This window comes from Triturus cristatus, chromosome 11 (genome assembly GCF_964204655.1).
Source record: "Triturus cristatus chromosome 11, aTriCri1.1, whole genome shotgun sequence".
Classification (NCBI taxonomy): Eukaryota; Metazoa; Chordata; class Amphibia; order Caudata; family Salamandridae; genus Triturus; species Triturus cristatus.
This window is the reverse complement of record NC_140594.1, coordinates 1,062,928,534-1,062,942,502: the sequence shown is the minus strand read 5'-3', so window position 1 is coordinate 1,062,942,502 and position 13,969 is coordinate 1,062,928,534. Positions and strand designations below refer to the sequence as shown.

The 13,969-nt window shown below is 43.5% G+C and overlaps 1 pseudogene; it reads right to left on the bottom strand.

Annotated features, from left to right (window-relative positions):
- Window positions 1-326: 326 nt before the first annotated feature.
- LOC146785984 (PCNA-interacting partner-like) lies at window positions 327-10,966 on the bottom strand (annotated as a pseudogene).
- Between the last annotated feature and the right edge of the window lie 3,003 nt (window positions 10,967-13,969).

Below are 13,969 nucleotides of genomic sequence, written 5' to 3'. Positions count from 1 at the left end.
AGGCACAATATTTGATCGCAGTTTATAATTATGTCGCAAAAATGTTTGTAACATGACAACACTCCCAAATACCTGGCTGTTCAATAGACCAAAAGTTATGTGTCGCTACCTTTCTACAAAAATGTAGATTGTCCCCTGAAAATTGGAAACTCTCCAATACTCAAATCTCATCTATTTATCACTGGATTGATTTGTAGTTCGAGTCCACTAACTCGGTGTTTATGGCGGTGCATAGGTGCATGCTGGGAAGAGTTAACCAATATGATTTTCATTTGCAATAATTCCATGAAGCCTATTGGATTAAGATGCGTTTTCAACTCCAACTGCTAAAACAAGATGTTAGTAGATACAAATGCCCAATGTTTGCCATATTCAGTTGTAAAAAAATCCCATATTGTAAAAAAGCTAGTTAGCTTTTTCACCTAGTTTTTTCTTTGCTTCTGCTTTGCTGACACAGAGTTTAGTGTCCAGTTTGTTCTATGGCTTCTTTGATACCTTGGGTCCATCAATATTGTTATTGTGAGGTCTTTCCTCATAGGATAGGTTTTCACTATGGGAATCCACTTTTTGAGTCCTCTTTGAGTTATTGTGCTCCAACTTCTCACCCAATTTCTCCTTACTACACGCAAGTCCTTTCAGATGACCATTTCCAGAAAAGTGTCCCAGAGCTGGTCTTGTTGTAAGTGAAGGTTCTAAAGAAGGAGTTTCTTCAGGGAACCACAGCATGGAAACCACCTATTTTTCGGGGAAGCAGAGCATGGAAACCAACTTTGGTGCAGGATGAACACAAATGAGTACTTGGCTCATGCTAAGGAATTCATGCAGCTTCTGGTGCTGCCCTTGGTCATCCTTGTGATCGGATCAATGTCTGCTTCAACTTTTCTTCCGTCTAAAGACTTTTAACGCAGTGTCTGAGGGACTTGGAGAAGACTCGCTGGTTTTCTAGGGAGATCTAAACAGAGTCAGCATGCAATCCTCTACAAAAAGAGGCATTTGCTCCAGTCACATAAGATATTTGCTTTACTTTGGATTACCGTGCTGAGAACTTCTTGATTCAAATGAACCAACAAGGCCTTTACTGTATCACGTCTACATGCTTGACTGCACCTTGTTGAACTTTGATGTTTTGAATCCTCAATTCTAAAACAAGTCTGACATCTGCAGCTTCTCCACTGTATCGATCCTTGCTACTGCAGCCACTTATCAAATTATTTTTCATTATTAGTAAAATCTGGCCTAATGAATTTCTTGGATCTGAGATTTCAGCCAATGTTTCATCAAGTTTAATCAATAAAGTTCACAAAGCTGGTCAGTCTTCTGGCATGTTTTCATAAAGGATGAGACTGTGAAGGGGCACAACCTTTCCTGGCAGGTTCTATTGTATCTATAAATTAAGTTGCCACCAGAAAGAGAGGCATCTGCTTGTTCCATGCTGCATGCCTTAGATCTTTGACAGCATCTCTTTCCAAGCCTCTCTTGGGAATCAATGCCAACACCAAATCTGTTTTAGAATTCACAAGCAAAACCCCAGAGCCTATCAGAAATAAATTCCAAGATTTGAATAGGAGAGAATGGTCCAGTGGTACTTGAAGCCTTCATCTCTTCAAAAGTTCGATAGACATTAACTAGAGCCAACATGTTGCTGTTCTGGTGAAAAAAATGTCCCAAGTACTTCGAGAAGTGCATATTCTTCAGACCATGGATTGCATCATCTTCAGGCTTGTTCATTTCAAGCCTGAGACCTAGTTTATCACGCAGAACATACTTCCAGGATTCAAGCACATCACTGAGAGCACCAGCGAATGCAACTGGTTTATGTTTGTCAACTTCGACTGTAAGGTTACTACAATATCAATCCCAGGCAGTGAGAGTTTAAGCTTTGCAATCAGATTATCTCCCACTTTGAAATTTTCAGGGTTATTGATATATAGGCCTCCCAGTCCAGTTGCTGGATTTATGAAGATAATGCCAGACATCTTAGCTGCCTCCAGTCTGCAGACAGCTAATTTTACGCAGTTAGGTGACCCCAATGTCCATATTGAAAGCGTAGAATGTTCAGATTGCCATCATTCTACATGACTTATCAGTGATTCATTCATCCCAGCTGGTTAACCCCCCAACACACAAGGCTCACATTCTAGACCCACTTTTTACAAATCTATCTGATATGAGAGTAGAGTCGCCTCTACCGACAGTATGGAACTGATCATTCTATTATTCCTTTTGCAATTCCAAGAATTGGAAAGAATTCATCTAAAACTACACATCCAAAGACCTTTCGGCAAAGGTCTAGATCGAATGTGACCAGATGGGAGCAATCCCTTTGCAAGGTAGCACCTAGTCCTATCATAGATACCGCGGTATCAGCATCATACACAGGACTAAAAAACTGGATCCCCAAAAATCTGGATGATATAATTCCATTAAATACGAGTAAAAAAAATTACCTTGAGAAAAAGCCCTCTGGTTCTCACAAGAACTAAGGCAATTAAAAAATGAATGTAAGAAATTGGAAAGAAAATGGAGAGTTAAATATGATGGTCTAAGTAAACAGGCCTATAAATTGTATTAAAAAAAATACCATCAAGCTAACCGGAAAGTCTATGCAAAGAGTCTTTTAAAAAGGCTTCATCAATCGGCCAACTCCTCAAGCAAAATCTCTAAAATAGTTAACTCCTTTTTAAAATACGATGTACCAGAAACAGGCCCCTCTGCATCAGCAGAACGATGTGAATTACTGGATAAAATATTTTTTAAAGAAAGTGAAGGACATTTACGATATGTCAAATGATCATGATATAGACAATTGTTTGAAAGCCAACAATAATAAGGTTATACTTTCTGCCTTTATACAACTGACTATAGAGGATGTTATGGCTGTAGCACCCTCAATTAAATCAGGTTCACCGCTCGATTTAGCTTCAATTGACATTTTAGTGAAAGGGGGCAATGTGATGCTTACTGCCCCGACTGAGCTGTAAAATCTGTCTTTGAAGACCTATAGGGTTCCAGAGGAATGGAAACTTGCTATTGTCCATTCACTATTAAAACAGCCGAATTCAGACCCACAGATAATATGTAATTATCGACCCATCTCTTTACTACCTGGGGTTAGTAACATTTTGGAAAAATAATCAATAGATATATTACAGACTATTTGGAAACTAATGATATGCTTCATCCTACCCAGACAGGTTTTCATACTGGGTATAGTACAGAAACAGCTCTTTTGAGGGCCACATAAGATCTAAAAATTATCATTGCGGATCAGCAGCACTGGTCTTTCTAGACTTGAGTGCAGCTTTTGACACGATCTCATCCTATTCTTCTCCATCGAGTGGAAGAAGTTGGTATCACAGAAACGGCCCTCGGGTAGCTTGCCTCATTTTTGGGCAACCTTAGTTTTCAGGTTAGCGAGGGCCCATTTAATTTATCAAGCCATCAGCTGTTCTGTGGAGTTCTGCAGGGCTGTACGCCCGTTGTCTGACATTATTTGTTCTTTCGGCCTAAATCTTTAGGCCAAAAGATAGAATCCTACGCAGATGATACCTGATTGATTGTCACTCTGGTACAAGATATGGACACCGTTACCACTGGGCTTAACAGCGGTTTAGAAAAGGTGTCTAAATGGATGACAGCCAGCTGCTTACAGATGAATGGTGAAAATACTAAGGTCCTGATATTAGGGAACAAAATGCTCTGGGATCATATTATTTGGCCATCCTCTTTAGCAGAACGCCCAGTCCCCAAGTCAGAAGTAAAAAACCTAGGGATGATTCTTGATAATCAGGTAACCACGGCTTTCCAAGCAAAAAAAGTGTCTGGGAGCTGTTTTGGCCTTCTGAAAGCATTGAGTAAGGTGATGAAATGGCTTCCAATAGAGGCAAGTAGAACTGTAGTTCAGGGTCTGATTTTGTCATGCCTTGACTACGGCAATTTGCTTTATTTAGGTTGTCTAAAATTAGTGATTAGAAAACTTCAGATCATTCAGAATTCTGTTGCTCAGATGCTACTGAGAATCCCCAAAATACGGTCAGCAGACACAGCGCTGAAAACTCTTCACTGGCTGCCTGTAAATTGCAGGATACAATTTAAGGCTTTATGCATTATTCATCGTGTAAAGCATAAGACAGGGCCTCCTGTCCTTTGGCAACAGACCAGTATTTATCAGGCCAAAAGGGGTTTGAGGGCAAACAATCATGAGTTGCTCCTTGTCCCAAGAATCAAGAGAGCCAGGAGTGGAGGTCGATCTTTAACCTACCTAGCAGCCAAGCTTTGGAATGCTCTGCCAATTGGTCTCAGAAAGGAGGATAATTTGATGATTTTTAGGAAAAAACTTCAAACTTATCTTTTCCCTTAAATTTAACTCTTTATGTTGTCACCTCACCCTCTTCTGTGAGCGCTGGGAAGCCTGATCTTTGGGTAGTTATGTGCTTTATAAATCTGGTGAATAGAATCGAAGAAATTCATAGAAATGTTAACAATTCTGAGCATGCATTCAGCTCCACATAAAATTATCATCTCATAGGCGGGTAAAGAGGAAAGTGTTTTCTGAACAAATTGACCATGTTCAAAACATCATGGTGCACAGTAGGTATCTGTGAAAAAGACTATTTGACATGGGATCTCTTCTAGCCGATGCTCCACTCAGTTGTCAATACTTAGGTACTTCCGTGACTCTTTTGGGTGACAACTTGAGTAGAATGTATCTAGTCAGTCATTCATCTGAAACAAACTCAGTCATTACTCCTTTCAAGGAAGTACCGTTAGTGTAATGAACAGTCAAGATGCCCGGAAGAGGGTAGCACTTAGATGCTCCCACCATTTTTGGCACTTTGGGGGGAATTAGTAGAGATATGAGGCATTGTCGATTATGAGGAGAATGCATATTGCTATGCTGAGTCGGCTTTGTGTAAAAATGTATTGGACCTTATTGTTTTGATATTGATGAAGTATGGGATTACATTCAGGGATTCTTGGCATATTGATTCGAAACATTTGTGAATACTGAAGACCACCATAAAAGCTCTAAGGCGGTCAGATCTTTGATAATTGCATTGCGGTGGTGTAAAAATGTTGCGCTATGGATTCAGCCCAGGAGATTATCAGATTCTGAGAGTTGGTTTCTATTGAAATAATGGGGCATATGCATAATCTTGTAATTCCTCACATTTTATAGTGAGTATTGTGTAGTAATGTAAAATGCTATGTTTGTTTGTATACTGAAATAATGCATGTTTGTAGGTGACCATGATGTAAGCCAAACAACAAGGGGCTTTCCTTTTGAGAAGAGATTTGTAGGGAGCAGTGACAGACAGCCCCAACTCCACTTGTTTGCAGATATATGGCCATTTGACTGAGTATTTACAGATAAATTGTAAACTGAAGAATACAAATGAAACATCCTTTTTTCATGGTGGAAAAGAATGGCCTTGGGCAATGTGTGTGCTAATTGCCCCAAATATTGTACTTGCCAACAGCAAAAATGATTGCCAGATTTCCTGCTGGAATGTCTTGTGGTTCAAGACCTTCTATGAATAATTCACTTGTCACTGGTTTAAGAACTATATTTTTCATGTGGTCCAAGGTCTCCCTGATTGGCAAATGAAAAGGCAAACAAAAAATTAAATAAATGCATGGGGCAACTAAAGGAATTGTGATTCATTAGGGTGAGTGTGGCGGTATGAAAGGAATAACTAATATAGGGCCCAATTTATATGTTGGCGGGGAGCGAACTTCGTTGCAATGGCGATAGAGTTCCCTCCCCGCCAACACAGTGGTATGCCCCATTTATATGTGGGCGGACTATTGGGTGGCTATGGCAGTGACTATTCCATCTCCGTTGTACCCAAACTTCTCCAACGGCCCAACATAGGGGCTCTTCTCAATGGAAGTTGGACGAGCTTCCGACTGTCATCGAAGCGAGATTGAGACTGACCGACAAGGAGTCGGCGGTCCCACCGGCCATATTTTGATCAGACTGCAGTGTCGGTGGTCAGGAACTGCTTATTTCTACTGCGGCTTGGGCTGCGGCCCAAAAAACGGCCGCAGCTCAAGCCGCAGTAGAAAAAGGCATTTTTCAGACATCCATGCATCATGGGCCAGGTACCATGTGGTGCCTGGCCCATGGTGCATGGATGTTTGGGTGGCACCACCTGTGTTCCCCTGGCCACTTAGCAGTGACCTACGCAGGACAGGAGCCCTGCTTGGGGCCCCCTATGTCCCTTTCCGATGGGACCACTATGAAAAGACAATGGGAAAATGATCCTGATGGCGGTGCTTGAGCAGGCCCACCTCCTTTCAGGATCACGGTTTCGACCGCCGTCCCATTGGGAGCAGTAGATCCTGGCAGAGGCAGCAGTCCGTCCCTGACCAGACAGGGTCCGACCACCTGCAACCTAACGCGGCGGTTGGCTAGAAGGGTTGTCTGTCGGTGGGACCGCCACCGACAGCCTTTCAGTGGCGGTCCCCCCAGCATTGTAATGTACCCCTTAGGGCCGTCGGAGAGTTGGCTATATGTCCATCTGCCCAATTAGGAGGGGCCAACATATATTCGTCTTTTACTGTCTGTCATCATCAGACAAACCCTGGCGGTAAGGGACATTAAGAAATAAAGAATAGCCCCTTGGTCATGGGAGATGACTCCTATTGTGGTGCGAGAATTGTTTTTTTATTTTCTAAAAGAAAAGCTCCTTTTCTTGGATTTTCTTTTTGAACATAAAAAAGAAGCAAGTTTGGTGCAAGGTTCTGTCTTTTTGATGGAGGGAGTCCTACACCAAAATGTAAAAAACATTTACAGGAACCACCCTGATGGCGGTTCCCGCTAATACTTTACAAATGACCACCAGCTAGGCGGTCATTTCTAAATTCGGCTGGCAGCATCTCTGCCGGGGCGATGGCATAATTGACTCTGTCGCCCTGGCGGAGAAAAGGGCCACCTGACTGCATATAAATCGGGCCATAGTGTAGGAAATAGGTTGGTAGTGAAGGAGTGTGTGCATTTGTAGGTTTCTCCATCACAAACTTCTGTAATTTTTTGTGAATACCGTTATTCATAAAGTTCTAAGCATGTCAGTTTGCACATTAAAATCAGGTCTTTACACCACTTTTATTAAGCTGGGAGGAAACAAGTATCAACAACTTCCAATATAAAAGTTGTGAGGAAAATAGTCTAAAAGGAACCCTTGCGAAAATGGTGAATTTTCAGCACTCACTAGCACTTGTGAGGAAATACTACCCATTTGTGTGAACCAGGGATAATACGCAGAAAAGAAGAAATCTCTCTAAACAGCTATAATACAATCATTGTGATCTATGCAAGACTTCGTGCGCATGGTAAAAACTAAGCCCAGGCAGTGAACTCTGCTCGCGGAGTTTTCCACACTCCGTGCTCCGCGTAGCATACGGAGTTCCGAAAAACTCAGGTCCGCAGAGCAGAGTTTTTTTTCTCACTCGCACTCCCCAATATCAAGATGGCGAGCGTGAGCGAGGAAAATCCACCTCCCAGCGAGGTTTTTGTTCGTTCATGATCCGCAACACCAAGTTGGCGATCGCAAGCAAGAAAAATCCACCTCCTGGCGAGATTTCTCAACGCGGGCGATCGTATTTCTCAATGCACATTTTGCAGCGGTGGGCTGTTACACACAGTCCTTTCAAAGATGCAATACATATCCGAAATGCTGCACTAGCGTCAGGCAGTGCAGCATGTCAAATAATGGTGAATTAGGGCCTGTCAGTCATGTGTCCTTATGCCCTAACATAAGCCATAATAAAGGAAAAAGGAAACCTTACGTCCTATTTGAGCTTCTGATTGGGCATAAAGGTGTGAGCTTTGCTTTGTTTCCTTGTTTGTTCAGTCTGAATGTTGGGGAATCTGCTTGCAGAGGAAACTGTGCGCTGAGGACTACACCCGGTACATTTTCACGTTGTGTGTATGAGTGAGAGTATGCTTATGCTGTGTATGTGACTGTCTGCAAGCATGCACCAGTGTGTGTGTTTATGAGCGTGTGTGTGAGTGTTTGTATGTATCCTTAGTACCGTTTTATGACCTTTTGTTTGATAGCCGCACTAGTTTAAAAATTGACCAGCCGCCACTGGTAAAAACTTTTCACTTGCCTAGATTAGTCTACATTACCTGTACCCTGCCTATTTCAAAGAATAGGACTTTTCCAAGTACACAAAACATGTGCATGGTGGGCAATGTATGATAGATAGGGAAGAAGTTATATTATGGCCCGATTTAAAAAAAGAAAAGAAAATTGATTGTTTAATAGAGAAAATTGGCTATAAATACACTTGCTTCTGGGGTCCATTGCGCAAGATTCATGATTAAAATGTTACAAGCTCTGTTTCAGTTTCAACACTCCACAGTATTAAAGTAGCACAGATAAATGAGGCAGTTGTAATGGCACACACTTCCTAACCAATATATGACAGTGCCTCCATCCTCGCCTGACAAGACTTTTCAATTTATTTGCAGATCATGACTTTTTCTGCCCATTTGGAGTTTCCTGAATTTCAATTAAGCACTAATGGCTTCAGAGCATTACCAATTATTTTAATTTTAATGTGAAAGTATGGGTTGATGGACATCTAAAAATAAAGGCTCAATAGCCTCTGAATTTTAAATGTTATAATGGAATGAAAAGTGTGTATTCGACGACTCCATTATGGGCAGACATGGCGAAAAGTAGAATAAATATTTTAACATCTGTTCGTCTTCTCAGGTGACTGTCATGATTAGGGAAAAAGATCTTTGAAATAGAACAGATTGTATCTGTGCCCCAGAATGCCTGTACACAGCTAAAAATGATATGTTGGTAAGAGCAGGTTCACACGCTTTCCCGGAATGAATAGGTTATTGGAGTCACTTTGCCCAACTAAACCCAAACTAAATCATACATGCGAGAGAGTAATGACATGTTTTTGCAGAAGTCATCGGTTGGGGACCTCCAGCCTGCACACAATAAACTTTGATTAATTACCTGTTTGTTGTTATTCACATTTAATTCAAAGATATAAATGTGACCTTCATGCCCTTCTGATCAACTCTAATTGTATTAAAATTTGGAAGCAGTTGCATCAGTAACCTTAGGCCAAGTCTGTATCTATCTGAGTCTGCAGAAACTGCACACTCACCTTTCTGACAATGGAACCTCTGTGTCAGCACAAATTATTCAATTGTCCTGAGGCCCTGAAATAATAAGTGTCACCTTATATTTTGGAGGCCTGTTATGCCTCCCTGACATTGAGCAAATGAGGAAGTTAGGGGCTAATTCAAGCTTTTTTGTGAAAGGCATACCTTGGTTTTTAATCCTCCCCTCTTACATGGTCCTTCTAAGAATCCTGAAAGATGCTTGTCTCTGTTCATCATTACCATTAGGTCAGCCATTTTGATTGTTTGAGTCACATGGGCGTTTTAGCACAGTGGACGCTGCCATTGATATACAAATGATGAAGTGATTTAATAATGGAAGAGTGAGCGCCCTTGAATGTAATTTGATCAAATAGCAATATTACAATATAATGCGCTACGGTCTTGTTGGCATGTCTTTTGTGTTTGCAAGTGTTGCCAATGCTTTTTCAATGTATTGCGGCTGTGTCAGCTGTGCAGAGATATTTTGGTTTCTCTGAAGGTTTTGCAAACATGACAAGTACTCTGTTGCCTTTTCTGCCACTCTGTAATGCTCCCTAACTGAATGGATATCTTGAAGCTTTGTAAAGTCAGTGACCCTGCGAGCAAATCTTTGTGACCGTTTCCACTGCGGTGCAACCTTAACTAGGTGGCCTTGGTACAGACCAGAGTGGTATGCCCAGTTACACAAAGATTGTGCTAGGATCAGCGCAGCTGTGAACTCTGACTGTTCTCACTTACACTTAGGAGAGGGCAGCATTTTGAAACCATAGCTCCAACTTTCAGTGGAGGTTGACCGGCCTCTTTTTAAAGAGGGGCAAAGAATACCTATGCAGAAGGTGGGTGCCTAACCTTAATGCACCTAACCACAGGGTAGTCGTGAGGGTGGTCCCTCTCTCCCCATGCCCTCCTCCTTGGAGATACCTTTGGGGGCACACTGACTGTGGACTGCCTCTAAGAGAGGCACAGTCAGTGAGCCTCCCTACAGCTTTTTTGTCTCTGCATCCGTATCTGTAATACAGCTGATGCAGCGTTTTGAGTCAACCTCTTACCATTCATCCTCTAATGGACCTTTCTTTCCGACTGAGAGGTGAGGGGGAGTTAACATTACATCTATCAGTTTCAATGGACTGTACAACCCATTTGGCTACACAATATGGACCAGGAATCAGTGATTATGGTTAAGGAGGCTTATTACAAATTAGCAATCAAGTTAAGGTGCACGAATCTCAGCGCCATGCTATGAGGATGCAGAATAACAACTGGGAAACCCAAACCTCTAAAGAAGTTTAGGCATACCAGTATTAGGCAAACAAGAAGTTCAGTCACAGCAATACAAAAGATCAGCATTAAAATCTGGTGTTCACAGAAGAGTTTCCCGACATCTCTTCTATACATGAGTAAATCTAGAATCGTCAAAGTTAAAGTCCAAACGAAGAGAATGGTTCATTAGTCTGAGGAATCTCAAAATTCAGGAAAAAAGAAAAATACGAAAACGTGCAGGAAGTACAGGAAGGTGTCATTATTGCAGAAGCTTGCTCAAGAGTTTTCTTGAGTCAGGGGAGTTGGTAGTATTAGGCTAAGGCGCGCTCAGCAAGAATGAAGGGAATGCGCAAAGAGGTCTAAACCTATTGAAATCCAAGGAAAAGTGGCTCTCTCATTAGACAGTGTCGACTCAAGTTATTCACACTAAATTCACTTAGGTACCACCCCTACGTTCGCATAATCAGGGGTTCCACTGTCCTTTTCCATTCTCACATTGTAAGCTGCAACGTTTACGAAATATCCTACACTGAACATGGAAATGACATCGTCCTTGCTCAACCAAGCCATGATGTAACATTGCTTAGTAGTTCTCTTCTGTGAATGCTCAGGGTCTACATGTTCCTTTGTCAAGGTCTTCTTCTCAGGATCTCTCTCTATCGCTAATACAGTGTTGTATCTATTATCAAACTATCAGTGTGTCTGAATGCACCTGCAAAGGAAAAGTCATGTAAGCAGAAATGGAAAACAGTATTTTATGCAGAATGGAAAACAGGCCTACTTAAGGCAACTTTTGAATATTAAACCAATGGTGCACATTTAATTTGCGTGTAAACGTTTAAACACAAATGAATATAACTTGTTGGCACATTAAATGTATGTTGCGTACTGTGAGAAGCTGGCCTGGTATATGATGTCCACTTATGTAAGTGGGTACCCTGAGCCAGTCCAGACAACCCTTATGTTGATTTAAGAACTCTCAGACAAGCTTAGAAAGCTATCCAAGTGGTAGCTGTGGCGAGCAGCCTTTAGGCTTAGTCATGAAGGAGTGTAAAGCAGCTTGTTTTATGAGAATGCAATCTTATAGTATAGATTAAATGAAAAGAGAATCACACAGTAGTTAACAAAAATGTGTATTTATTATACAACATTATCTAGTATGTTTTAGAATCTCCCACACTGAGATGAACACCAAGCACACAATACTTTAGCAGAGAAATCACAGTAAATAGCACTAATACACAGTGGGCCTCAGGGAGGGACCAAACCATATACTAAGATAGTGTTATAAGAACCACGACTTGAGTCAGGACAATGTCGAGAGGACGTAGAATTGCTGGGACCCAAAGGAACCACCAAAGGTGAGTAGATAGCGACCCCACGGAGAGCGTTTGCAGTGTGTGAACACGACCGCGTGCTCCATACAAATCTATGTGCAAGTCGTTGTTGGGATTTTAAAGATTAGGGACTCTACCCTGTGGACCCTGAAGAAACCCCTTGGAAGACAGGGGTGGGGGCGCTAGGTGGCGCACAACCGGAATGGCCACTCCTCTGTGAGGCTCCGGTAGCTCGGCTTCAAGATTCTGAATTTATCCTACTTTCCGTGCTAGAAAGTGCCCAAAAAACGCAGTAGCTGTGCAGTAAGGTACCCAAGTACTCCAGTACAAGTTTCAGCTCGTCTGCAGCCTGGGAACCCTTCACGGAGCACTGTGGACATCGCGGTAGGGGACCAGTGGAAGGCTGGACAGCGCTGAGTGCGGCGGGGGACGCGATGCGAGCTCCCGGCTTCACACGAGGTACTGGGCCTCAAGTTCGGAGAGAGACCTGGCGGCAAAACTCTGCGGGCCCTAACGGGGCCGTAAACTGACTGATGCCTGCCCGCGCCGATCCTTAAATGAAATGACAGCATATATGCTGGGCTGCGGCAACTAAATACTCCAGCAAAGGTGGGTGAGCGCATCGGCGGAGGGAGGTGAAGAAGACTATACCCACACATAGCACCGGCAGTATCACTTACAGCGCACCACCCACACGCTCAGGTCTGCCGCTGCTCTGCTACAGAGCACAGGTCCTGCGGCCACGATCCCAGCCCAGAGCTGGAGACCCACTGTGAGCTTGCCACGATTGCGGGGCCAGAACATTACCTGCACACCGCCATTTCGTATACTGGACGCTGCGGGGGGTTGATTGAGACCTCTAGAGACGCACGAGTCCCCAACCCCAATTGAGACATAAGGCTGCGCCTCTACTTATCATAAGTGACTGCAATCGCCCACGGACTAGGAGCCCATCAGTTATACATCATTAGAGCGATGCCACCATACACCGGCAGACACGTGGTGCGACAGACAGATGTGAACACACGCCTGGTGGATGCCCTTCGGGGAAACCGAGGATCAACAGCTCTGTTCCTTGCTGCTGGATGCAAGACTGGGTGATCATAGTCCCATATACACTCCAGTTGTCAACTGCATGGACTTGAGACAGTGGGCAGTGCTAATCCAGGGGGCTTGTGGGGGGTTCCGCTGTGCTGGGCTCTCGCCGCCTTTATCCAGCCTCATCTTGGGTCTCTGCAACGGCGTGCCACGGAGTAGACACGCAACATGCACGGTGGGGCGTTGTACTTTGTTGGCGTGAAAAGGCTGCATATACTGCACTGTTCGCTGCAAAATAGATCACGGAACTGTCTAGGGACAAGACCTCCAGTTGTCTTTCTACCGACGGGGCCTCTGCTGACCACTTGCTGTTCGTACGTTTGTTGTTTGGAGGGGCACGGCTGCACGCTGCAGATAGCTGCAGTGACTAGATGAAGAGACTGCACCTCAGCCACAAGAACGAGCCTCCATTGCAGTGCCCACAGGACTAAAAGCGCAGCTCTCAGCCATATGGTGCAGGATTGGGAGCCTATAACATAGCCTGCCTCTCAGAAGGGGGTTTTGCATAGACCGAAGTGGAACTGCAGCGGTGGTCCCGGGAGTTGAAAACTGCAGCGCTAGATACTTACCATCATCTCACTTAATCTCGCACTGGGTTCCTGAAGACAGTACGGCACGGAGACTCTACACATTATATGCGTCAAGACGATGGGGAAGCCAGAGGGGCGGCAGTCTAAACTTGTGTTTGATGCAAAAAGGACAGTCGCTCGCTCAAGCACTGAAGAGCCAGCGCAAAGTCTGGATGGTCCATCTCAAGCACAATCTCCTACTCAAGATGACAAGGTCAAAACGTTACTCCTGGCGATGCAACAGAGTCTCTCCTCATTGTCAGGCAAAATGGACACTATGAGTAGTCGCCTGGACTTCCTGGTGCTGAAAGTGGACAAGCACGATGAACAAATCAAGGAAGCGGAATGGCGTATTTCTGACTCAGAAGATGCTGCGGCCCAATTGCAAAAACAGATGGCGCAAATGGACTAAATTCTGAAGGTAATAGCCTCTAAGAATGAGAACCTTGAAGCTAGAAGCCGTAGAAACAACATTCAAATTCTTGGTATTTCGGAAACTACCAATACTGGTCGCATGGAGGATTATATAGAGCGCCTCTTGCGAGATACCTTCGGAGATGCCACCTTCT